This window comes from Ceratotherium simum, chromosome 22 (genome assembly GCF_057802395.1).
Source record: "Ceratotherium simum simum isolate JZ-2026a chromosome 22, ASM5780239v1, whole genome shotgun sequence".
In the NCBI taxonomy this organism is placed as follows: Eukaryota; Metazoa; Chordata; class Mammalia; order Perissodactyla; family Rhinocerotidae; genus Ceratotherium; species Ceratotherium simum.
In genome coordinates, this window is record NC_141921.1 from 48,584,521 (window position 1) to 48,608,302 (window position 23,782).

General features: G+C 50.5%; 1 long non-coding RNA gene across 1 annotated transcript; it reads left to right on the forward strand.

Annotated features, from left to right (window-relative positions):
- The first annotated feature begins 397 nt into the window (after positions 1–397).
- Positions 398–7,751, forward strand: LOC147914155 (uncharacterized). Its single transcript, XR_015555720.1, has 3 exons — positions 398–499; positions 3,487–3,595; positions 7,206–7,751. It is a non-coding gene; the product is annotated as an uncharacterized LOC147914155 (long non-coding RNA).
- The last annotated feature ends 16,031 nt before the right edge of the window (positions 7,752–23,782 follow it).

Sequence of the window (23,782 nt, forward strand, 5' to 3'; positions counted from 1 at the left end):
AAAGTGGCCCGCTTCTTGCTGAGTTGAAATAAAGCCTTCGCCAGAAGTAGTTGTCACGCAAAGTAAAAATTTTTATTTGCAAATAAAGGAGACCACAGGGAATAACTTCACAAAGCTGTGGCTCCCCCAGCAAAGGGAAATTGGTGCCTTTATTTGGGTTGGGGAATGAACATTCAAAAGGGAAGTTTTGTCATCACACGGAGAGGGGGGTATAAGCTGGCGCAGGCATGTCTGAAATCCTGCTTTCAAGTACGTCACATGTTGTGCTAAAAGGGCTCAAGCTCCTCCTGGGGCGGTGATTTTAGTATTACAACGAGGCAAAGGTTACTTTTGTCCACGTCTCTGCCGTCTGCGCAGGCGTCACTCTTGCGGTTGGGGGTAGGACCGGCTCAGGGCGGTTGGTGTTTAGATCTTCTCACTGGAACGCAGCTGAAACCAACAGCCTGAAGGACGTTAGAGAATGGAACACCCGCGCTCTTCAGCAAGACGAGGGAAACAGGTCAGAGTCCGTGGCTGGTGACAGGTTCTTTTTGGCCACTTCATGTTTCTCAAACTTCAGTTTGACTTTGAAAACATTATGTTCAATGAAAGAAGCCAGACACAGAAGGCCACATAGTGTGTGATTCCATTTACATGAAATGTCCAGAATAGGCAAATCCACAGAGACAGACACAAATTGGTGGTTGCCAGAAGCAGGAGGGAGGGAGGAGTGGGGAGCGACTGCTTAATGGCTATGGGTTTTCCTTTTGGGGGGATGAAAATATTCTGGAACTAGATGGTGGTGATGGTTGCACAGTTTTGTGAGTGTACTAAATACCACTGGATTATACTCTTTAACATGGTGGTTTTTGTGTCAATTTAAAAAAAACAAAACTGTAGTTTGAGCCCACATCCTTTCAGCTCATCCTTCAGGGGGATGGAAATGCCAGACCCTGAAGGCAGCGTGTAGAGCCAGGTTTTTAAGTTGCCTCAATTTCTTTCGAGGGGATCAAGGTGCCTCCCCAGCTCAGCCCCTCTGGATCACGCGTGGGTCTCCCACAGCTCGGCACGGCAGCCCCATCCTGCTTGCTGTTTTCTTCTCCAACCAGTAGCTGGTCTGGAACAGCTCTGAGTTTCAAAGGAAATTGGAGTATTTTTTTTTTTCCCCCCAAAGCCCCAGGAGATAGTTGTATGTCATAGCTGCACATCCTTCTAGTTGCTGTATGTGGGACGCGGCCTCAGCATGGCCGGAGAAGCGGTGCGTCGGTGCGCGCCCGGGATCCGAACCCGGGCCACCAGTAGCAGAGCGCACGCACTTCACCGCTAAGCCACGGGGCCGGCACTGGAGTATTGTTTTGAATTGAGGTCTTAAGCCTATTTCAGTGTCACATGCCACTGCTTTTTCTCCAGTCCACTTGAGGGACATTTCCAGTCGTGAAGTTCTCAGTTCTGCATTCATGGAAGGTTGAACCTGCCATCTTGGTTTCCACTCCTGACTGTGAACTTGAGTCTAAAAGGAAAGGGTCCCTCCTGGAATCAGAGGCTATGAGAGCCAGCAGGGGCCTGTGTGCGGTGCTGGAGGGACCTGTACGAACAAATGTGTGAACGAGAGCGAGAGAGGGAACACTGCAAAGATTTGGGTGCCTACCCCATGTCATTAGAGATAAAGACAGCACAAGGGTAATCCTGGATCATAAAATAAGTGTAAGAAAATCCAGTATTGATCATTCCCGTGAGGGCTATATTAATGCTTTCTTTGAGATCTATTAAATTCTTCCCTCATTTATTTTTCCTCTGCTTTGGTATCTCTGCTGTACTAGTGCCCCAAGTCTGTGTTGAGCAATCCACCCCTGGGTTAGAGGCAGCCTCCAATCCATCCAGCTCTGTTTGTCTATGTTGGGTGCAGTGTTTCACACATAGCAGCTAGGTCAAGGTGATCATAAGTGTCATTCAGATCCTCTACGTCTTTGCTGATGTTTTTGCCCATCATTTGCTGAAAGAAGGATATTAAAATCTTCCAACTACGGTTGTGAAATTGTCCATTTTCCCCTTTAATTTTGCTTTATGTATTTTGGAGCTGTGTTATTAGGCACATATGCATTTAAGATTGTCATGTCTTCCTCATGAGTCAAGTCTTTTCTCTTTATGAAAGGTCTCTGTCTTTTATAATATTTTTGGTCTTGAAGTTGTGGGAGATCAAGATTTGGCCACCCTGAAATATGTCTCTTTACCTTGATTGTTTTCTCTGAGGGACATTTGACCTCCCCCACTAACGCCTAAAGAATTTGACATGGTGGCTCCTTCCTGGAACAGATCTTCTATCATGAAGCTGTAAAGATAATGTAAAATAGATGTTACAATGGGAGGGGCACCAAGCCCCTTTTTATCAAAAAACTCTATCTCTCCCTGACCACATTATCTATAGATGACCCTGAAAAGAATTGTCCTCCTGTCCTCTGAAGTCCCAGGCCACTACCCACCCCCAACACGCTCCTCGCCTTTAGCTGCAATACTTAAGCAAGCAGCTTACACAGAGGGACGAGTTGCTCATTTCTGAGTTTCTCCCATGTATACATGTTATTAAACTTGGTATTATTTTCTCCTGCTAACTTGTCTTGTTGATTATTTGGCCAGCCATAAGAACCTTAAGGAAAAGGGCAGAGGGGGATTCTCCCTCTTCCCCCGACAAAGTCTATTTTATCTGATATTAATGTAGTCACTTCTACCTTCTTATGCTTACCGTTTTATGGCATATTTTTTCTATCCATTCCTTTTCAACCTGTGTCTTTATATTTAAAGCACATCTCTGATAGACTGTATATGATTGGATCTTGTCTTATGATTCTCTCTGATCATCTCTTTTAATTGGAGTGTTCAGTCCATTAATATTTAATGTAATTATTGATGTGGTTAGATTAGGTCTACTATTTTATCATTTGTTTTCTCTTTGCCCACATCTTTCTTGTTCTCTGCATCCCTTTCCTTATTTTTTTTTGGATTTGTTGTCTATTTTGTAGAATTCCATTTTAATCCATCCATTGGACTTTTAGATATACCTCTTTGCATTATATCTTAGAGGTTGCTCTAGGTTTCACAATATACATCCTCAACTTTTCACAGTCTAGTAGAGTTAAAATTGCACCACTTTATGTAAAATGTAGAAATCTTGTGACCAACTGGGTCCTTAACCCCCCTCCCACCATATTTTATGGTGTAGTTGTCATGAGTATTGCATTACCTACATTAAAAATCCTGTAAGACAATGTAATAAATTTTACTTTTAGCAATATTTCAAAGAAATTAAGAGGAGAAATAGTCTTCTGTGTTTACACATATATTTCCCTTCAGCCTGAAAAACTTCATTGAGCATTTCTTGTAGTGTGGATCTGGCAGCAACACACTCTCTTGGTTTTCCTTCACCTAGACATATGTTTATTTCCCCTTCATTCTTGAAGGATATTTTTGTGAATACAGAGTTCTTGGTTAACAACTTTGTTTGTGTTTCAGCACTGTAAAGATGTCCCACTGGATTCTGGCCTCTCTGATTTCTGATGAGAACTCTTCAGTCATTCTGATTGTCATGTTGAAGAAAAATTATTCTGACACTTGTTAAATGGTAAGGAAGACTTTATTCAAGGCTATAGCCATAGGAAAGAGAGTTTTGAGCTCAACTCCAAATGCAGCAAAGACAGGTGGGGATTCATAGCCAACGAGCAGAGTGAGGGGGTCGGTAGATGGAACTCACTAGGACGGGGCATCAAGAGTAGGAGGATTCCTGCTAAGCTGGCCTAACAGGATTCCTGCTGAAGGCAGGCTGAAGACTTAGATACAAGGACTGAGATCTCAGGGGTGGGGGAAGAGGAATTTGATCAGATATCAAGGGTGGGGGGAGATTCTCACTAAAATAACTTAGCAGGGTTCTCACTAAAACTAGGTTTCACAAGGATGGACGTGGAAGGCCAAGGTGGAGGCTCATTTGAAAGAGGGCTCAGAGGAGCCTGACTATGGTTTAGTCAAGGACAGTCTCTGTCAGTTGTGGTTGATCAGGGACCCAGGCTGACAGAGGCTCCACCTCTATTACCTGCACCTGGATTGCGGAGGCAGGAAGCAGGAGCTCTGAGGGTCTTATGTTGGCAGTGCTCTGGCCTGGGGGTGACACTCCTCTCTTTGGCTCACATTTTATAGGCCAGAGCAAATCTCCTGGTCGTGCTGCATTGCAAAGGGGGCGGGGAAGTGCAGACCCATTGTTATGGGTCGAATCCTGTTCTGCAAAAAGATATGTTGAAGTCCTAACCCCCTAGTACCCCAGAATGTGACCTTACTTGGAAATAGGGTCTTTAGAGAGGTAATCATGTTAAAATGAGGTCATTAGGTTGGGCCTTAACCCCATATGGCTAGTGTCCTTATATAAAGGGGGAATTTAGACACAGACACAGACACACACAGAGGGAGAGGCTGTGTGAAGACGAAGGATTGGAGTAACGTGTCTACAAGCCAAGGAACACCCAAGATTGCTGGCAGAAGTGAGGGAGAGGCAAGGACGGATCCTTCCCTACAGGTTTCAGAGGGAGACGGCCTTGCCAACACCTTGATCTTGGACTTCTGGCCTCCAGAACTGGGAGAGAATAAATTTCTGTTGTTTAATCCCCAGTCTATGGTCCTTTATTACTGCAGCCCCAGGAAACCACCACACTTACCATGTGCCCCGACTGAAAATCAGCAGTCTTGGTGAACCGCACGAAAGAGCACCAGCAACCAGCAGCAGGACCCAGAGCCGGTCCACGGACCTAGAGGGCGGGAAAAGTGCTGGGATGGGCGTGAGCCTGCGGGGCCCCGCTCACCGCTAAGAGGTGCCTCCCACAGTCCTGGGGCTGGGATGAGGAGGACCTTGAAAAGCCTCCTGTGGGAGGCACACCAGCGGGGAGTCCTGAAGGATCGGCGGGCTTGGCTGGGTGGACGGTGGGGGGTGAGCTTTTCAGCAGAAGTGGTGAAACCAGCAGGAGATAACGGCCCCTCCCCTGCTCTCGCAGCCCAGTGTGCCTGGAGCTTAGGATGGCACGGAGGGCAGCTTCTCCTACTCTAACGTGCATGGGAGTTGCCAGGGAGCTTGTGAAAATGCCGATTCTGCTTCATCAGGTCTGGGCGGCTCCTGTTCTTAGGGCAGCTTCTCCTTTCCCACCTCCGCTGAATTCTTGCTCTTTGCTGTGTGTCTTGTGGCTTTCTCTCTGCCCCAGCATCTACACGGAGGTGGCGTAACCTGTCTTCTCGAGTCCTCTTGGGGTGGCCCCATGGGCTACACATTTGCATGAAGCCTAATTTTTACCACGGGGGCAGTCCACGTCTCTTGTACTGTTCAGCGTCTCATGATAAGGGCTGCCTGTCTCTCCAGGTGCCTCCAGAAATGTAACTCATCCATGCTGCGTGGCCTATATTTTAAGTCGATTTATCCTAGACACAACCTTCAAATTTAGTGAGAGTCCATGGAGACATTTTCACGTGATGAAGTAATAAACAATTTCATTTTTACAGATTCATACCAAAAATTGACCAATAAAATATGCAAGACTGGTGGAGTACTTAACACACTATATTTTTCCTAACCCATGCGAGCCCTCAACAGGCTTCCTTTCATCCTTCCTTTCCTGACACACATGTGTGTCTCTCTCCCGCGTTCCCGGCCCAGTGCTCCCAACTTGGATGTAATGAAAAATCAGATCCACTGGGTCTCTTCTCTCACGGAGCCTCTGATCCAGAGATCATATGAAAAGGTGAACAAAAGGATTTGATCTTTGATAATGTAGATTTCCAAATATAATTAAATCACTTTGGGAGGGGATTAAAAAGGAATAGAAGACATTTGCATGCCCATGTTCATAACAGCATTATTCACAATCGCTAAAAGGTAGAAGTAACTCAAGTGTCCATCAGTGGATGAGTGGATAAACAAAATGTGGTCCATCCAGACAATGGAATATTACTCAGCCTTAAAAAGGAAGGAAGTTCTGATACATGCTACAACATGGATGAACCTTGAGGACATTATGCTGAGTAAAGTAAGCCAGTCACAAAAGGACAAATACTGGGTGATTCCACTTGTACAAGGTCCCTAGAGTCATCAAACTCTTGGAGACAGAAAGTGGAGTGGGGAGAGGAGCATTCCCAGCAGAGGGAGCCAGTTCATCATCTGGGGGTGGAGGTGAGCCTGGCTTGTTCCAACAGCAGCAAAGGCCAGATCCCTGGGGCCTGTGCTCCTCGCGATGGGGCGTGACTGTTAGGAAGCTGTAAGAGCTCTGGGATGCAGCCAGCGTCCCCGGGGGTGAATGTTACCATCCTGGTTTCCTGTAACTGCTATAACACACCACCACAGACTGGGCTAACACAACAGAGATTATTCTCTCTCAGTTCTGGAGGCCAGAAGTCCAGATCGAGGTATGGGCAGGGCTGGCTCCTTCTAGGGCTGTGAGGGAGACTCCGTCCCAGGCCTCTCCCAGCTCCTGGTGGTTTGCCGGCATCCTCGGCTTTCCTTGGCTTGTGGACACATCATCCCTATCTCTGCTTCATCTTCCCACGGCCTTCTCCCCGTGTGCATGTCTGTGTCCACATTTCCCTCTTTGTAAGGACACCAGTCATATGGGATTGGGCGCCCACGCTACTCCAGTATGACTTTATCTTAACTCAACCAATGACGTCAGCAACTACCCTATTTCCTACTAAGTTCACAGTCACAGGGACTAGGGGTTAGGATTTAGACGTGTGAATTTTGGGGAGACACAATTTAACCCACAACAGCTATCCTCTGTCAGCAACATTATGTGCAGGGAGCTCTCCAGACCCGACCCCCAGCCTCAGAGCACCGAAAACATGCCTGCACCCAGCATGCACTTGAAAAGTTTTTGGTTGAATGAATGAAGTATCATTTCTAAGTCATAAGACCTTTCTGATGAAAAATGCAGTAAAAAGCTGAGAACGTTCCAGCTTATTTTCAAACTTGAATTCAGTAAATACTTAAGGCCAGTAAAAATGCCAGGCTTGTTTTAGGTGCTGGGGACAGTGGGGTGAAAAGGAGACAAATTCTCTGCCCCCATACTCTGGCCTGAGACATTTGGTCTTCATGTTTATTTTTACTCAACTTGACCCATGAATGCATCCTGCACTCAAAATCTAGAAATGAGACAGATCACCACTGGGCAGCTACTTACTCAATACCCCTTTCTCTCTTTAAACAGAACCCTGGTTTACACCTGGCAGGAATGAATCCAGCTAAGAAGACAGTTCCCAGCCGTGCAAAAGGAGTTGCTGGGTTTCCGAGAGCTCTTGAGGTGGAGAGAGGCTGCTTAGGTTCGAGCTATGGTCTTTTTACCTTCTATTTCCCCATCTTTAATGCAATGTCCAAAGTGCCAGACCACAACGTAACCTTGAGAATGAAACCATTTGGCCAAGAAAGACCAAGAAGAGAGACAGAGGCCTATCTCCCTGCTGATTGGTCTCCCAGCCCTCGGATGCCTATCTCAGAACATCTTTAATGAAGCAGAAACAAAACCCTAATTATACAAGTCTTTAGTGGGGTGGCGGTGGAGGTGGGAAGAAGGTCTTCTTTTCTTGCTGGCTGAAGGAAATTCATGATACAATCCCATCCAAGAAAATTTTATAGAAAAATAAACTCACCACCCCAAAATGCTTTCAGATTATTTTTACAGCTAGGTAGGAAATTACAAAACAAGCCCATTATATATTTGAACTTTTGACATATTTTTATAAGAAGTGGAGCTATTTTACCCACCTCAAATATTGAGAAATTATTCTCATCTTGTTGATTTCTCTTTGGGTAATGACCTTGTGATCTTTCATATGCAATTTCTAATTGTTTTGAGACATGGACCACACAAAATTTTACCAACTTGCCTGAGGTCCAACATATTTGAAAATCACATACGTTGTCCTTTCTTTGGCTTTTACATTGGTCTTTTAAATTCAATTTAACTAGGTCCTTATATATTAAAACACAAGTAGATTTCTGATTTGGTTAACAGAAACCCAAAGTGCACCCATTGATTGAACCCACTCAGTTCAATCAATAGAGAAGCCAGTATTAAATAGAAAACATATCTGGGAGCAGCCGTTCCATCATGTAAACAAATCAAGTTTTCTGGTCTTGTCTCCAGTAAAGGGCTAGATTTTCCCCATATTTGGAGAATATGTTTGGAGTTGGCTTAAATACAGGCTGGGCGGCACCACAAAATGTATCTGGAAATTGAGGAGACCCTGGGAGTCAGGCCGTCATGCGAGCGGGGCTCACTTCCAGGATCTCCTGCTGCAGCCACATTTCCCAGGAGGGGTGTTGCTCGGCTGGTGTGAAATACGGGCGTCCACACCTGCGTCTGTCAGCCCGCACCCAGGTCCAGGGACCGTCTTGAGCTCGGCGCCCCACACCTTGCGCAGGTGTCCCATGTCTTTGTGCTCAAGGAAGAGCAACCTGGGAGTTTGGGGGCCCTCCTTAATAAAACCTGAGTGGAAATTCAGATGGCAAAAAAAAACTATGATTTTTTGGTTATTTCTAAAAAATTTTAACTGCAATGTCAATTTTTACAAAAATAAAGGGTAAAGTAGGGCAGGCCCTGTGGCTTAGCGGTTAAGTGCACGCGCTGCTGCTGCCGGCCCAGGTTCGGATCCCAGGCACGCACCAACGCACCGCTTCTCCAGCCATGCTGAGGCTGCGTCCCACATACAGCAACTAGAAGGATGTGCAGCTATGACATACAACTATCTAGTGGGGCTTTGGGGGGAAAAATAAATAAATAAAAATTAAAAAAAAAAAAAGTAAAGTAAAAAAAAGAGCCCTCTCGCAGATCAGGGAAATCCTGTGGGGGGAAAGGCTCCACCAGCAAATAAAAGGCACAGAGAAACCGACCCAAGGTGGAAGCCGCTGGCTCCTGGGGACAGACGCGGTTCTAGCGGGTCACAGGTGGATTCCACGCCCCGCCCCGCCGAGGCCCCGCCCCGCGCCTCGCCGCAGCCCCTCCTAACGCCAGGTTGCCATCCCGATGCGGCCCCCGCGCATCCGCCCCCGGGTTGTTGAGGGGTCGCAGGGGCTTTAAACCAGGGCGGTCCGGGGGCGCTGAGGCTCCTTCTGGGCGGGGCGGGACCCCCCCCCTCGGCCCCCGGAGCGCGCACAGACCCCTGCCCGCCCTGGGAGGCCAGGGCCGTCAGCCCCCCGGGGGGTGACCTCGTCGCGGGGAAGTGTCCGCGGCGGGGTCGCCCTGGGACCCGGTCCTGAGGCCCAGCCCCAACCGCAGCGCCTCTGCTCCCCGCGTGGAGGGCGCGGTTCCCGGGGTCCCCCAGCAGAGGGCACCACCGCCCCCGCTTCCACCGGGGCCCTGGTGACCCCACGATGGAAGAAGAAGGCCTTACACGACTGCAGCTGAGTTCGCGGACCTGCTGGTGAAGCAGCACCGGTCGAGCTCAGCGACTCTGGGGACACCTCTGTGGTGGAGACTCTCTGCTGCAGGGCCTGCGAGCCCCCCATGAGGGTGAGGAGGGCCGCATCCTGGAGCACCTGTCCTCGCCAGGCAGCTGGGCCTCCGGACGCGGCTCTCCCGTGAGTGTCACCCCGGCCCGGACGCGACCCGCCAGCACCAGCGTTTCAGGAGCGAGGGGAGCGGGCAGAGGGCCTCTTGTCACTTTAGGGTTCTCTGCCCCGCAGACGATTGCTCATCGCGTGGACCGGCCGCCCAGTTGTCCATTGGTTGAGTAGAACCTGCTAGTGGCTTGTTAACTGAGGGAGTAATCCTGTGAAGTCTTGGAATCGTGCGCTCTGTCCCTGCTCGTTGTCCACTGTGACCAGCGTTTTTAACGCTTCCATAGCACGTCCGGGGACATCCTAGAGTGAGCAGTGCCCCACTCTTAGCGTCTGTGGGACGATCCAGGGACGGGGGACACTGAGTCTCGCCACACTTTGTTGAGTGACAGATCTGTCACCTTCTGTCGAGTTCGGCAGCCTTGGAGCTTGCTGCGGCCAGCCTTCCCTCCTGCCGGCATGGCCCACCTCTGCGTGCTCAGCCTCCACCCATGCTCTCGGGCAGCCCCGCCAGCGCCTGCACCACGGTGCCCTCCCCTCCCGCTGGCCACACATCTCTGCTCCCCGCCCCTCCCTGCGCTGTTAGCTCTACTACCAGTGACGTGTCTGCCCTCCATCAGCCACCTTTCAGTGTTTCCTGCTCTCCGAACGGGGAGGCCATGGGTCCCCTCAAAGCAGCCCAGCCACACACTTCTCTCAGAAGCCTCCAACGCCACAGCGTCCAGAGGTGGCGCGAGATGGTTTCATGCTGTCAGAGCCGGAGCATCCCGCCACCTTGGCCTGGCTGTCATTGGGGCAGGGTGTGGGGGCAAAGCGCTGCTTCAGAGTTTGTGGGTGAGAACAGCTTCTGCTTGCTTTACAGTGTTGAGGATCAGCTGTGTGACGTGGAGCGAGCCTTCGGAACCGAGCGAGCCACGCAGATGGCTCGAGAACAGGATGCAGACCTGTCCTCAACGGCCAGCGGTATGATTTCAGTCGGTCTACACATGTTCATTTACCACCTGCTGTGGGCGGGCATTGCTCTTAGGGCTGGAGACACGGCTCCAGGGGCAGCCACTGTGCTGCTCACTGTGGTGGAGGGACAGACATAGGTCCCAGTGCAACATCAGTGGCAGCATGTTCCATGAAGAGAAGTCAAAACGGTGGGGCAGGGGAGGGTGCAGGGGTGCTGTTTCAGATGAGGGGCCGGGGAAGCCTCTGAGGAGGGGCCGTTTGAGCAGGGTCCTGAATGGTGAGTGAGCCGGCCGTCCAGGTGTCTGGGGGACGAGCACTCTGGACAGTGAGGACACCGAGTCCTCTGGAGGCCCTGAAGTGGCAGCCTGTGTGGCTTGTTCAAGGAACCGCAGTGTGGCTGAGCTGGCAGGAGTGCAGGGAACTTGGGGTGAGGGATGGACAATGAGATCAGAGCCATGGCCAGGGTCCTGGGCCCGGCAAGCTTGTGGGGCCACACAGAGGCTTTGGATTCTGTTCACGTACCTCAGGAAGCCACTGGGGGGCGTGAGCAGAAGGCTGACTGATCTCAAGTTTTGAAAGCATTGCCCCAGCAGGTCCTTGTGTTCCTGCGGGAGACCACACTCTAGGGGGCCAAGGGTGGAAGGAGGCAGGGAGACGAGGGGGTGGGGCATTGCAGTAGTAGATTCAGGCCTGGACCCCAGTGACAGCCTGGTTGGATTTGGGATGTTCTGAACATAGAGCCTTAGAGATCTGCTGAGTTCCTTGGTGCCTGCTCCCTTCCTGACTCGCACAGTCGAGTGGGACATAACCACCCTGGTTCAGGTATCAGTGTCTCCAGCAGCTGAGTGTAGCCCTGGGAGGCAGCGTTCTAGACTTGCTGCCAACGCTGTTTGGCATCATTGCAGCAGACTTAGACAGACTCGCCAGGCAGCGGCTCAGTGATGATGTCAGGTGCAGCTGCAGCCAGCTCCCTGAGAGCCGGGCTTGGCCCTTCCCAGCGTTTGCTGTCCCAGAGCTGGCTGTGTGCCCGGAGAGCAGGCCTGGCCCACCTTTGGGCTGACCAGGTTGGCTCCAGTGCGTAGTGCTCCCTCCCCAACCTGACTCTCTCTCCCAAATCCTTCATTACTCCTAATATTCAATATGTTCTCAATAACATAGTAAGAAAGTTGAATCCCAAGTTGTTAACACACATAGAATGTCCTGAAAATGTTTAGCTGAATGGCATAGTATGATAAGTTGTTTTTATCACCTAAGCATGTTCATGAATGTTTAAAATTTCTATGTTTTTGGAACCCTGGCAAATTTTAGTTTTAGGTTTTGTATGACATGATCTTCCTCTGTCTCCATTCTTGGCTTAGGCAAGTTTGCATACTTTTAATTGAAGTATCATGTATGTGGAATATATACATTCATACATAACATACACCAGAAAAGTGCCTGAGCTCAGTGTGTTTTTACAAACTGAACAAACCTGTGTGGTCAGCCCCCAGAATGTTCTCAGTCCCCAGAAGTCCCCTCGGGCCCCCTTCCAGTCCAGACCCCAGGGTGACCACTATCAGCTGAGGAAGGAGTTCAAGTGCTGGTAGATTGTCATTTTGAAAATCTTAACAGCTAGTGTCCCGTTCGTGGAATTCTGTGATACTCTCTGACTTAACTAGGATCTGTACGTTTCCTCAGAGTTCTTAAGTAAACATTAAATCCAGAAACAAGTCATGCCCCCGGAAATGTTTTTGCAGTTCACTCAGTGCCTTTTTTCTTCAGTTATTCTCCTGTGCTTGAGAGAGAGAGTGGTGTTAACAGCGTGGATTCTGGAACTTTCTACCACTCAAATCGAAACACCCTCTTAACATTCCATTTAATTCCCACGGTGTCTTTGGAGTAGTTGTTCTCCACCAGAAGCAGCTTCTGAAAGAGTGATGGACGCTCTCTGAGCAGGTAAGGGCTGGGGTTCGTTCTGTCCACCCTCATGGTCACACCCTTGGTTTCCAGTGGGCAGTACCTGTCCGTTGAGGTGGGTGGGGCAGTGTTCGAGGGGTTTACATGAAAATGAAAACCCGCTTGAAAATCTGGGAGGGTCCCAGATATCTAGTTAGCATTTCCCAAAGTGTATTCTTTAAGGCTAGTTCCCTGGAATGTTAGTTGCCGTTGTATTGGGGAAGGGAAAGGTTTTGTTCTTCAGCACATTTGGGGAAAAAACAAGATAACTGAGGAGACCAGATAATTAACTACATGGTCTTTCCACTTTTGTGTGGCGGTGTACCACTAAGGAATTCTGAGGAATCTAACATCTCCCAATCATTTTGTGTGTGTTACCGTTTTGTTTTAATTGTGGTCAAATACACATGGCATAAAATTTACCATCCTAACCATTTGTAAGTGTACCCTTCAGTGGCATTAGACTGGATTCACACTGTTGTGCAACCATCAGCACTGTCCATCTCCAGAACTCTTTTCATCTTCCCAAACTGAAACTCTATACCTATTAAACAACAGTCCATTCGCCCCTTCCCCTAGCCCCTGGCAGCCACCATTCTACTTTCTGTCCCTAAGAATTTGACTATTCTCAGTACTTCATATGAGTAGAATCATATAGTACTTGGCTTTTTGTGACTAGCTTATTTCGCTCAACATAATGTCCTCAAGGTTTATCCATGTCGTGATGTGTGTCAGAATGTCCTTCCTTTTTAAGGCTGAATAATATTCCATTGTATGGATCGACCACATGTGGCTTATCCATTCGTCTGTCGATGGACACTTAGGCTGCTTCCACTTTTTGGCTCTTGTGAATAATGCTGCTGTGAACATGAGTGTGCAAGTATCTCTTCGAGACTCCCAATCATTTGATCCTTGTGTCATTCAGGGGTTAGTATGGGAAGCAGAAGCCGCTTAGGTATTTTAAGCAGCAGGAGACTTCCTGTAGAGAGCAATCATTGGAAGGACTGACGGCAGGGATTCTAGCGAGGTGACCTCAGAACTCACCTCTGCCTCATCCTGGGAGGCAGGGAGCAGGAGGCTGCCCCTGGGGCTGTTGGGTATGAGAGCCATGGTCCAGGGCTCAGGACACCAGGTCAGGAAGGCTCTGCCACCACAATTGCCTTGGCAGCAAGCTGGTGATAGGACCCTGGGGTGCCGTGAAAGTGACTCCTTTCTCCGTGGAGCCACCTTTGTACGTCTGTCAAAAGACCCTCTCTCTTCTGCCCCTTTGGTCAGTCCGTCTGCCCTTCCCCAGTTCCACACTGTTGTGACTACTATCACTGTTAGTGAGTTGAGAGGAAATGAGGCTGCCTGGATCCTCCAGCGTGTTCACTTTCATCATTGTTTAGGTTATTCTAGATCCTTTGCCTTTCTATATAAATTTTAGACTCATCTTGTTGGTTTCTACAGCAAAAATCCTGCTAGGATTTTGATTGGAATTGCACTAAATCTGTAGATGGGTCCAGAAAGAGCTGACGTCTTCACAGTAGGGAGTCACAGCCTGTCTCTGCATTTATTGAGGTCGTCTTTGATTTCCTTCATCACGTTTTGTACTTTTGTACTCTGCACTTTTATAAATTTCAGATCTTGTCACGTTTTGTTAGTTTCATTGTTTATTGTACATGGTACTTTTTTTGTGTGTGTATGAGGAAGATTAGCCCTGAGCTAACATCTGTTGCCAATCCTCCTCTTTTTTTTTTTTTTTTGCTGAGGAAGATTGGCCCTGGGCTAACATCCGCACCCATCTTCCTCTACTTTATATGGAACGCTGCCACAGCATGGCTTGACAAGTGGTGCATCAGTGCGCGCCCGAGATCCGAACCACCAGCCACCGCGGCAGAGCGCGTGCACTTAACCGCTGCGCCACTGGGCCAACCCTGTATATGGTACTTTTTAAATTTCCTATTTTCAGTTGTTCACTGCCAGTATATACGATTGATTTTTATATACTGATCTTGTCTTCCGTGACCTCGCTGAACTCACTTGCTAGTTCTATTAGCTTTGTTGTGATTTTCTGTGTTGACAACCATGTTGTGTGTGAATAGAGACAGTTTCTTCCTTTGTTCTTCCTGCCTGGTTGCACTGGCGAGGACCTGTCAGGATTTGGTGTAGGAGCAGTATGAGCCTCGCCTTGTGCCCAGTCTTTGGGCGGAAGCGTTCTGTCTTTCCCCATGAATCTGGTGCCAGGCCTGAGTGCTAACATCTGGAGGAATTTCCCTCGTATTCCTACTTTGCTGAGAGTTTTTATCATGCATTGATGTGGAACTTGGTCAAATGCATTTTCTGCGTCTAGTGAGATGATGAGCCATTGGTCTTCTAGTGCCAAACCAGCCTTGCATTCCTGGGAAAAGCCCACTTGATCGTGCTGCATTATCCTTTTTCAGACATTGTTGGATCCATTTGCTAAATTTTTGTTAAGTGCTTCTGTGTCTGTGTTCATGAGAGAGACTCGTCTTTAGTTTCTTTTTTCATAATGTCTTTATCTGGTTTTGGTTTGAGGGTAACACTTGCTTCACAGAATGAGTTGGGAGCGTTCCCCCCCTTCAGTTTTCTGGAAGTGCTTGTGGAGAATAGGTACTAATTCTTAGAAATGCAAAAGCATTCTGAGCTCCCCAGGATGTACAAACGCAGACTCAGCTCTAGTTTGCCAACCCTTGTCTCTTAAGGTAGAAGCTGAGTCATTGTAATTTACTTTTATTTCAAGCAAAAAATTGCAGTGTCTACTCAGCTTAGGCTCTTAAGTCATAGCCTTTTTATTCAGGAACTGTGACAGGCTGACAGTTACTTGTGGGAATGCTTCAGGGATTCTTCCGGAAGGCTACAGACAGGTCTGTGTTGCGTGAGTATGGAAATTACTTGGAATCACTTCTCCTGGAAGTGCCAGCTCACCTAGGGACTGATCTCTTGGCCGTTAGGGGACAGGAAGGCTTAAATACAAAACGGGGCCTGTGTTTCTCAAGCTGGTGGCGACAGCCTCCAGGCCTTGGGGTGCTCTTGAGATCCGGGAGTCCTCCACAAGCATTTCATAATTCGGCATTTACATTTTGGTGATCTAAGAAAAGGAGACCATATTTGGTCATTGGTAGGGGCCACACAGACTCAAGCCACTCTGTGGGTGTCCCCCATGGCGTGGGCACCTTTCTCTCCCTCTGCCATGTCACAGAAAAGGAAGGTAGTACCTATGTTAACACGGCCCAGGGCATGGTAAGTGCTCAGTAGTCGTGTTAGTTCTTGGCACTGCTCCTGTCACCTGGGTGGCCACTTTGTAGCCAGTGGTGCCACGTAATTTCAGTGACCAGCCTATCATGTCCGTCGACATGTTGGCATCAAGCCATAGACTTAATTGTCTGAGAGTGTGTTGTAAGTGTCTCCTGCAGAGCCGGGGCAGCGTCTGCAGCAGCTGGAGTAGAGAAAAGCGATGAGGAGTTGGCGTCCGCGGTCGGGAGGCCGTCACATGGAAAACCAGGGTAGAGGCGGCAGTGCAGCGGTATCTCTGTGGGGACGGATGGTTGCAGCAAAGCTTCTGCACATCAAATGAATGTTTATTTGGATTTAGTTGGCTTTGTGACTTTATATTTAGTTTATAAGTTAGTTTTGGTTTAACGGTTATATAAGAGGAATTAATACCTGGCTTTATGTTGTATATATTATATTCAGAATAATTCAAGTTAACACTGGGGATCTGTGGGAATTTTTCCTTTAAAGGGCATCTATATCTTATTCAAGTTTGAGAAACACTGATAGAAACTGCATCTGTATTTACAAATTTTGAGGTGGATGTATTTTTTCCCTGCCTTGTGCCGTCCTATTAAAGCAGCATGCCTGGGTCCCTTGTTACCAGGAGGAGGTGACCGCTGCCAGGCCTAGGGGCGGTCTGTGGTCCTGGAGAAGAGCAAGGTTGGGACTCTCAGTCTGTGACCTGCTCTCTGTGCCGTGACCTCCTGGTGTCCTTGTCACAATTTCCAGGGAAGGAGGTGCTCTGCGAGAGACTTCTCAGTTTACACAGACGGACTGCTGAGTCCTGCTTGGATGGAGCCCACAGAGGCGGAAAGCCTTTGGTCTGTGGATTTTACAAGTAAGAGCAGCTCCCTAGCAATTTTTTAAAAATTTTAAAATAAAATTCTGTAAACTACTGAGAGTACTGTTTTAAAAAGCTGACCTGCGATCTCCAAATGAGATTCTCATTTCCAGAGGGCAGAAATCGATGTTATTATCAGCTCTTTTCATTTGATCATTTGTTCTAAAGAGATCGGTAGCGGGTGGGTGTCACGCGGGGAAGAGCGCACTTTGGAGTAGGGCCCACCAGCTTCTCGATTGTGGCTCTGCCAGTTGCCGGCTCCGTGACTTGGATGTGCTGGGGGCCTGTCCCGGCTTCTGTAAAGTGCAGATGGTGTGGATCACATTATTGCTTGTTGACCCGAGTTTACTGAATGGCTCCTAGTTGCCAGGAACCGTGCTGGGCATTGGGTATTCCTGGGGAATAAACCAGAATGGCCTTTGCCCTCGTGGGTGCACGGTCTGGAGAGAGGGACAGCTGCTCAACAAGTAAACAGCTGTGTATTTAATGACAGAAAGAGCACAATGGTGTGTCAGGATGCAAAAGGATTGAGATTGCAGCAAAGTGTCCAGCATGCTGCCTGCCGTCCCCCTTGTGCCCAGTGAACGGTCACTGTCTTTGGCATCGGAATTTACATGCATTAGAAGAGTTTTGAGAGACGTGGCCCAGGAGAGACTCTGGTGGCGAATTTGGCCTCCGGAGCTTGGCTGGCCAGACTCGCCTCTCAGGAGAACGGGCTGTGGGGCTGCCTCGCCCTGTTGCTTCTCTTCTAGGCACTTTGACCCAGCTCTTGGGTTCTCACACAGGTAGGTCCGAGAGGGCCGTGACCTGGGGAGGGTCCAGCGGGTCACTGCCGTCAGCAGTCTGTACCCAGCAGCTTCTCTGGGTCTCCTGAGGAAGTCAGGTGGGGCATCCCGGAGTGGAGACAGACTCGCCTCCCTTCTGACCGGAGAAGCCTGGGGATGCTCCCGGCCCGATGCCAGCATTTGCTCGCCTCTGTGACCAGGTGGGATTTTCTGTGACGATGCCGTGCACGACGTGGCTGTCGTCAGCACGCTGCTGGGAGAACCCGCTCCAGACTCGGCGTTTGCCTTGGGGAGCGCCCTCCATCCAGGTGAGAGCGCAGTTTTCTTTCCAAGGCTCTCCTATCACCATCGAGGCTAAAAACGCAGGACAGGCTGGTGACCCTGTACAGGGTCTGTCCTGATCCCCACCCCCCCCGATTTGAGGATCAAGTAAAGTAACATGGGACGTGTATAAAAAAGATATATAAACATTCAAGTCAGATAAGGTCACTGAATTCCTAAGCTATTTTTCAGTTAAAAGGCATTGCGCAAGAAGCATTTCATATTTGGTGAACTTTGAGATTCATTATTTTAATAAACGTTTCTCTAGCACCTCCTGTGTGACAGGCCCTGTGCAGTCTCTGAGGTTGCAGAGATGAATGAGACGCAGTCCCTGTCCAGGAGGAAATCACATGCAGGTTGGGCACAGGCAGATTAGTGGCTCATCTGTCAGCACCCTGGGAAGGTAGGGCGGAGTGTGCGGTTCCCAGGCCCTGGCCCGGCAGAAGAGGCTTGGGTGAGTCGAAGGGCCAAGGAAATGGATGGGTTATCTGTTGCCAGTGAAACACTGCTCACACCTAACGGCTTGAAACAACAGCCACCTAGTATTTCAGGATTCTGTAGGCTGGCCTGGGCAAGGTCCTTGTGGTCTTGCCGGTGGTCATCATGTGGCTACAGTCAGCTGGAACGGCTTGACCAGGATCACAGGGCTGGGTCTTGCTGTCACCGGGGGTCTCTTCTGTGTGGTCTTAGGGTCCATCCCCTGCCACGCGGCCCCTCGCCAGGTCTCCCCCACAGGGTGGCCACACATCTGACAGCGTCTCAGGGCCCCCAAAGCACAAAAGTAGAAGACCCTGGGCTTCCCGAGGCTCGGGCCCAGACCTGGCGCGGTGCCGTCTCTGCTGCGTCCTGCACGTTAGGCAGGGCCCAGGCCACACCGGCTTCAAGGGGAGGGGCCTGCTGCACAGGAGTGAGTACCAGGAGGCAGGAGTCATCAGGGGCCACCAGTGCAATAGACGTGCCCAGGAAGATCCGGTTAGACCTCGGGAAGAGTGGTGGAGGGCGGGGAGAAGGTAGCCAGGCGGAAAGAAGGGTCTGGGCCCAGGACTGAGGCAGTGGACAGCCAGGTACCCTCAGAGGACCGTGGACAGCTGTGTCACCCTGAGTGGCATGAGATAGGGTGAGGATGGGGAACCAGACAAGGCACCACATGACTGTACCTAAGCAGGAGTGACGAAGGCTTTGCCTCTCAAGCCTTCACTGGAAAAATACTCTGTAGGTGACATCCCCAAGTCTTGGGCAGTGAGTGGTATGTGGGGCGAGGAGTGCAAGTGGACACCAGCTTCTCACCGGCTGACTGTGTGTGGGGGAGCCGTGCTGTGGGAGGCTGGAGCCCCAGCAGAAGGGCGAGTCTGGGGCTCCCGGCAGGGGGAGGTCGCCATGTAGAGGCGCACTGCTCTCTCTCCGTCTCCGAAAGAAATCTGCCTCCTGACTCGTGTCCCCCTGAACTTCAGCTGCCTGTTTCCTGTCCTTGTAGAGCAGAACCTCCTAGTCGTTTGTTCTCGGGGTCTTCCATCCCTCCTTCTGTTCTCTCTGGAATCTGCTCCACGGGGGCTGCTTCTGCAGGTGCCCGCTGACCCCTTGTGGCTGACCCGGGGTCCAGGCCCATCCTCCTTCTCGGCCGTCGGTCAGTCAGACCTCTGAGAGGTTGGCCCCTGTCTCCCGCCTGGAAACACACTACAAGGGCACACCTCTTCTGGCTTCCTCCCGTCTCTCTGGACACTGCTCCGTCTCATTCCCTGATTCTCAGAGCTCCACTCGGAGGGTCGAGTAGCCCACGCTGGGTCCTGGGTGACGACACCTGACTCAGCCTTTCCATTCGGCCAGCACTGCTGACCGCCCCACTTCCACGTCTCACCCAGAGCTTTCCCCTGGCCCCCCGCCACGCGTGCTAGCTGCCCGCCTTCTGCACATCTCGGCCGGTCCTCCGCGTGCCCGAAGCTGGCCTCCCTCCTCGTCCGGTTGCCGGCCCCTCCTGCGCTGCTCAGGCCGCAGCTCCTCTCGTTGCTCTGCTTCACGTCCACCCGCGGCGGCTCGTGTCGACACTGCTCCAGCCTCCACACGGAGTTCGTCCACCCGCCCCTGCCTGCTGGGCGCCCACCCTGGTCCTGGCCACAGCCTCTCACTCGCCCCTCTGCAGCCGTCTCCCCACGCAGCGGCCGTGCAAGTCAGACCAGGTCTCTCTCTGCTGCAGACCCTCCAGGGGCTCTCCTCTCCCTCTCGTAGAAGCCGCCACCCTTACTGACTCACCAGGCCCTACAGCAGTGACCCGCCCCTGCCGTGGCCATTCTCACTGTCCTGAGGGCACTGTGGGCTTTGCCCACGCCATCCCCAGGCTTCTTCGTCCCTTGGGGTCTTTCCTCAGACGTTGCCCCCAGACCTCTTCCCCAGCCTTGATTTACTCTTCCACCCCACCCTGACCATGTTTTAAAAGAAAATTTACATGCTTTTTTTAGGTATCTGAAGTTTTGCAATTTGCCTGAATTAACTTCTGCAGTATCGAAAATGTTTCTCTACCTCGATATGGCTCCTTAAAAGACGCAGGCACTGTTGTGATCAGCATGACATTTCCCAGCGGGGCTGTTGTCTGCTTGGACATCAGCCAGCTCTGCACAGAAGGCGGTGACCGGAGACTGGAGGTGACACTCCCTCCCCCAGCCAGGGTTAACTGTGAACAATGGAGTTTCATTCTGACAGCTGAGAAGTTCTTGTCTATCTGGCCGCGCCTCATTCAGAGTGCACAGGAGGACCAGCAGATCTCGATGGAACATCTAGAACAGCCCCTCCGTAGAGTGGGTGCTCGGTCAATACTGGTCTTCATTTTTAAAAATAATTTTAAACTTTTCTGGTGAGAGCCAAATTTTCCGTCCATTGATGATTGAGGTTCCTTCTTTGGTTTTAATAATGCTTCAAGGAATTGTCTTCTCCAAGGTGATTTTCCTTTACGTTGGTGATTATTTCAACGACACCCATGGTCCGTTGGTCGTTACATGTAAAGCTTGTGTCGCGTCACCGTGCGCCATGGTGTAGCATCGAAACGGTCCTGGAAAATAGAGTGTCGTGTGTCCCCTCCTCCAATTACAAGTTATCACCACAGAGACTGGGCATTTCTGATCATGTGCACTTTCCAGTCTTGTCTCAAGACTTCCCTAGGTGCGTGGTCCTCAAGGCACTTTATGGATGGATAACCAGACCCCCTGGGCGTCTCCGACCGGGGCACTGCCCTCTCCCTAGACTGCCCGACCGGGCTGGGCGCTACTGGGAGGCGTATTGAGGACTCTCCAGACACTTTCTCAGAGCCCTCAAAGGTTGGTGAACTTCTCAGGAAGGACTTTGATATACTGACTGTCAGCGAGAATATTTCCTTTCCAGTCACAGTCAGCACGGTGACTATGCCATCTTCAAAGTGCAAGTCGAGGTCCAGATGTCGATTCAGTTTCAGCGTTGTGTTGAGTACTCACCTGTGTTGTACATATTTTGGATACAGTCTACTGGGGCCCTGTTAGGGTTTATGGGTATACCTGCTGCCGGCGTTGTTGTAGGGGTGTCTTTTAGCTCTGATGCATGTAAAGTGACAGTTACTTCTGAATTCCTGGGATCTGGTGAATTTCACGTGTCCTTGAAGAACGTAGCTGGGAGGGGCTAGGTGACACAGGGGTGGGCAAGAGTGCTGGGGAGGGTTGGGCATGTCAGATGGAGGCGGGTGGGCCTCCCCCGGGGATTCCCTCGGGACCAGCCCTGGTCAGAACCAGCCCTGGAGGCCTAAGGCCTCCACATCCGCAGCTGGAAGTGGAATGTCTGGCTGTGGTTGGGGTCTTGGTTTTCCCCCTAAATGTGTGCAGACACACCCCGTGTCCAGGGAAGGAGCTTCCTGCAGTCACAAAGAGCAGCTGCTGGGGGCCCTTGGGGTGGCCGCTGCTGCAGAGCAGTCCTGGCAGAACCGGTCGGCCGTGGACCTGTGACAAGAAGCAGTCGAGGCCTCTGTGGTCAAGACGGAAGCACCATGAACCACACCACGGCTGGAGCCCGGGCCCTGCGTGAGCCTGACGGCCTTCCCACAGGTGCCCGTCACTGAGACAGGGAGAACCTCCTGTGGCATTGTCTTCAACGGAGACTGGGAGGGGAGCCTTTGGAAACCAAGTGGGTCTCATCGTGGTGTATCGGGATTGTTGAGGCTGTGACGTCACAGCCAGGGGACAGAGGTGGGGGTGCTTCTCTGTTTGGAGCTCGGGCCTGGTGACTGAGGGCTGCCCTCCTGGGCAGATCTCATCGGCAGAACGCGGGTCGGAACTGGAGCGGGTAGGCTGCCCCAGAACCTGCAGTTTCCGCCCTGAGCGTCCTGCTTTTCTGTGCAGTGAGCAGAGCCGAAGGCTGCTTCAGCGTGTTGGACTAAACGTCGCATGCACGAAGCAGCCTGCAGGGTTCGTTGGGCGTTTTTGGGGCAGTTTTAGCAGTATTTCAAACTCAAACAATTTTCTTGAAGAATCTGTGAGTTTGTGCACAATAACATTATGCAGCACCGTTCCTAAGAAATAAGATGAAATACCATATATGATATTAAAAAACCATTGTTCTAGTCCTGACTGAACATAGACTTTCTTTCTGGGTGTCGGTGGGGAAATGAACCGATACCGTCTCCCTCCCGCCAGGGCACAGGGCGCATCTCAGCGATAGGCCTGCTCTCCTCTCCTGAGCAGTTACATGGACGGAATGTTCCAGGAACCATAGTGCCTTGCAAAGTGGCAGATCAGCTTTGAACCAGGTTATCTTTTTAAAATTATCTGTCAAACCTAGCGAAGATGTTTTTATATGTTTGAAAATAACTGTCTTTCTTGTACTCTACTTAAAAAAAAAAACAAAACACGTTTTTTAACAAAGATATTAAAATTGCCCTTGTGCTGAAAGCACTGGCATTACTGTGTTCAGTCCTCAAAGGGCATTTTTAAAGTCCCTGTTTCTACGATGTAGGTGCCAGGGTCTTTCTAATTAAACCTCCCGAGATCTTGTTTCCCGTCCACTTCTGAGGCGTTGGCGTGTTTGTGACTCGGATTCCTGCCCTGTGGTGGGGTAGGGGCATGTCTTGCTCAGCCCTCCACAGTGGGCCCTGGGGACGGATGACAGCTGTGGGGCAAGGGATGAGCAGGTTTTGTGTGAGGAGTGTGGGTGCACAGGCCCAACCAGAAAGCTGGGGCGGGGCCCCCCTCGCCTCCCTGCGCCTGGCGGCCCGGCGGAGCCCTCCCCGCTTGGTGAGTGCTGAGGAGTGTGGGCTCCCTCTGAACCTTGTTCGTAGTTTCAGCCCAGTGTCTGAAGACTCGGGCCTCCTCTCTCGAGGTTGAACAAGAGCCCTATTGCTGCGGCTGGTCCCCAGTCCCTTATTCACGGTTCTGAAATCCAGAAATCTGGGAACGGGAGGAGCGGAAATGAAGCCCATGTGGCCTCAGGCCTGAGCTGAGCAGACACGAGCTCCTGGCCATCATCTTTCGTTTTCCTAAGTTCTGCAGAGAAATGTGAACGCACTGGACTCCAGACACCTGGGAGGGCAGGTGTTCATGACCTACATGGACGCCCCAGTGATCTTTCTGAAGTCGAGACCCCCGGGCCTCCTGCAGCTTGGATGAGAGGTCGTGGCCTGCACTTCAGGAGGCCTGAGATGACCAGGCCGAGGTCAGTCCTGTGAGGTTAGCCGGCTCTGCTCGGACAGAACCACGCGTCTGTCTGCCCACAGGCCGTTCTTGTGACTCGAGTCGGCGCTGAGCACACAGCTCCGAGGCGCAGGGGAGAGGGTGCCCCGCGGGTGCCTCGCACTCACTGGACACTTGGGAGAAGCCCAGGCCAAGCCGCTGAGGCCACAGTTTCCCTTGCCTGTCAGGGGCTGCCTGTTCGTCTGTGCTGTTGTCGGATCTGATGTATTCATGAGAGAGAGTCATGGGAACATGTGCTTTATTATGTTACAAAAACAAAAATTCCCACCAAAACACAGCTAAAAAAATAACACATTTTCTGGAGATTACATTACCAAAAAAAGTTATTATCATTGGAATATATCCATTAATACTGCTCGAAGAAGCATTATATTACATTAAAACATGGGTGGTGTTTTTTACCAAACTTAAAGCAGTG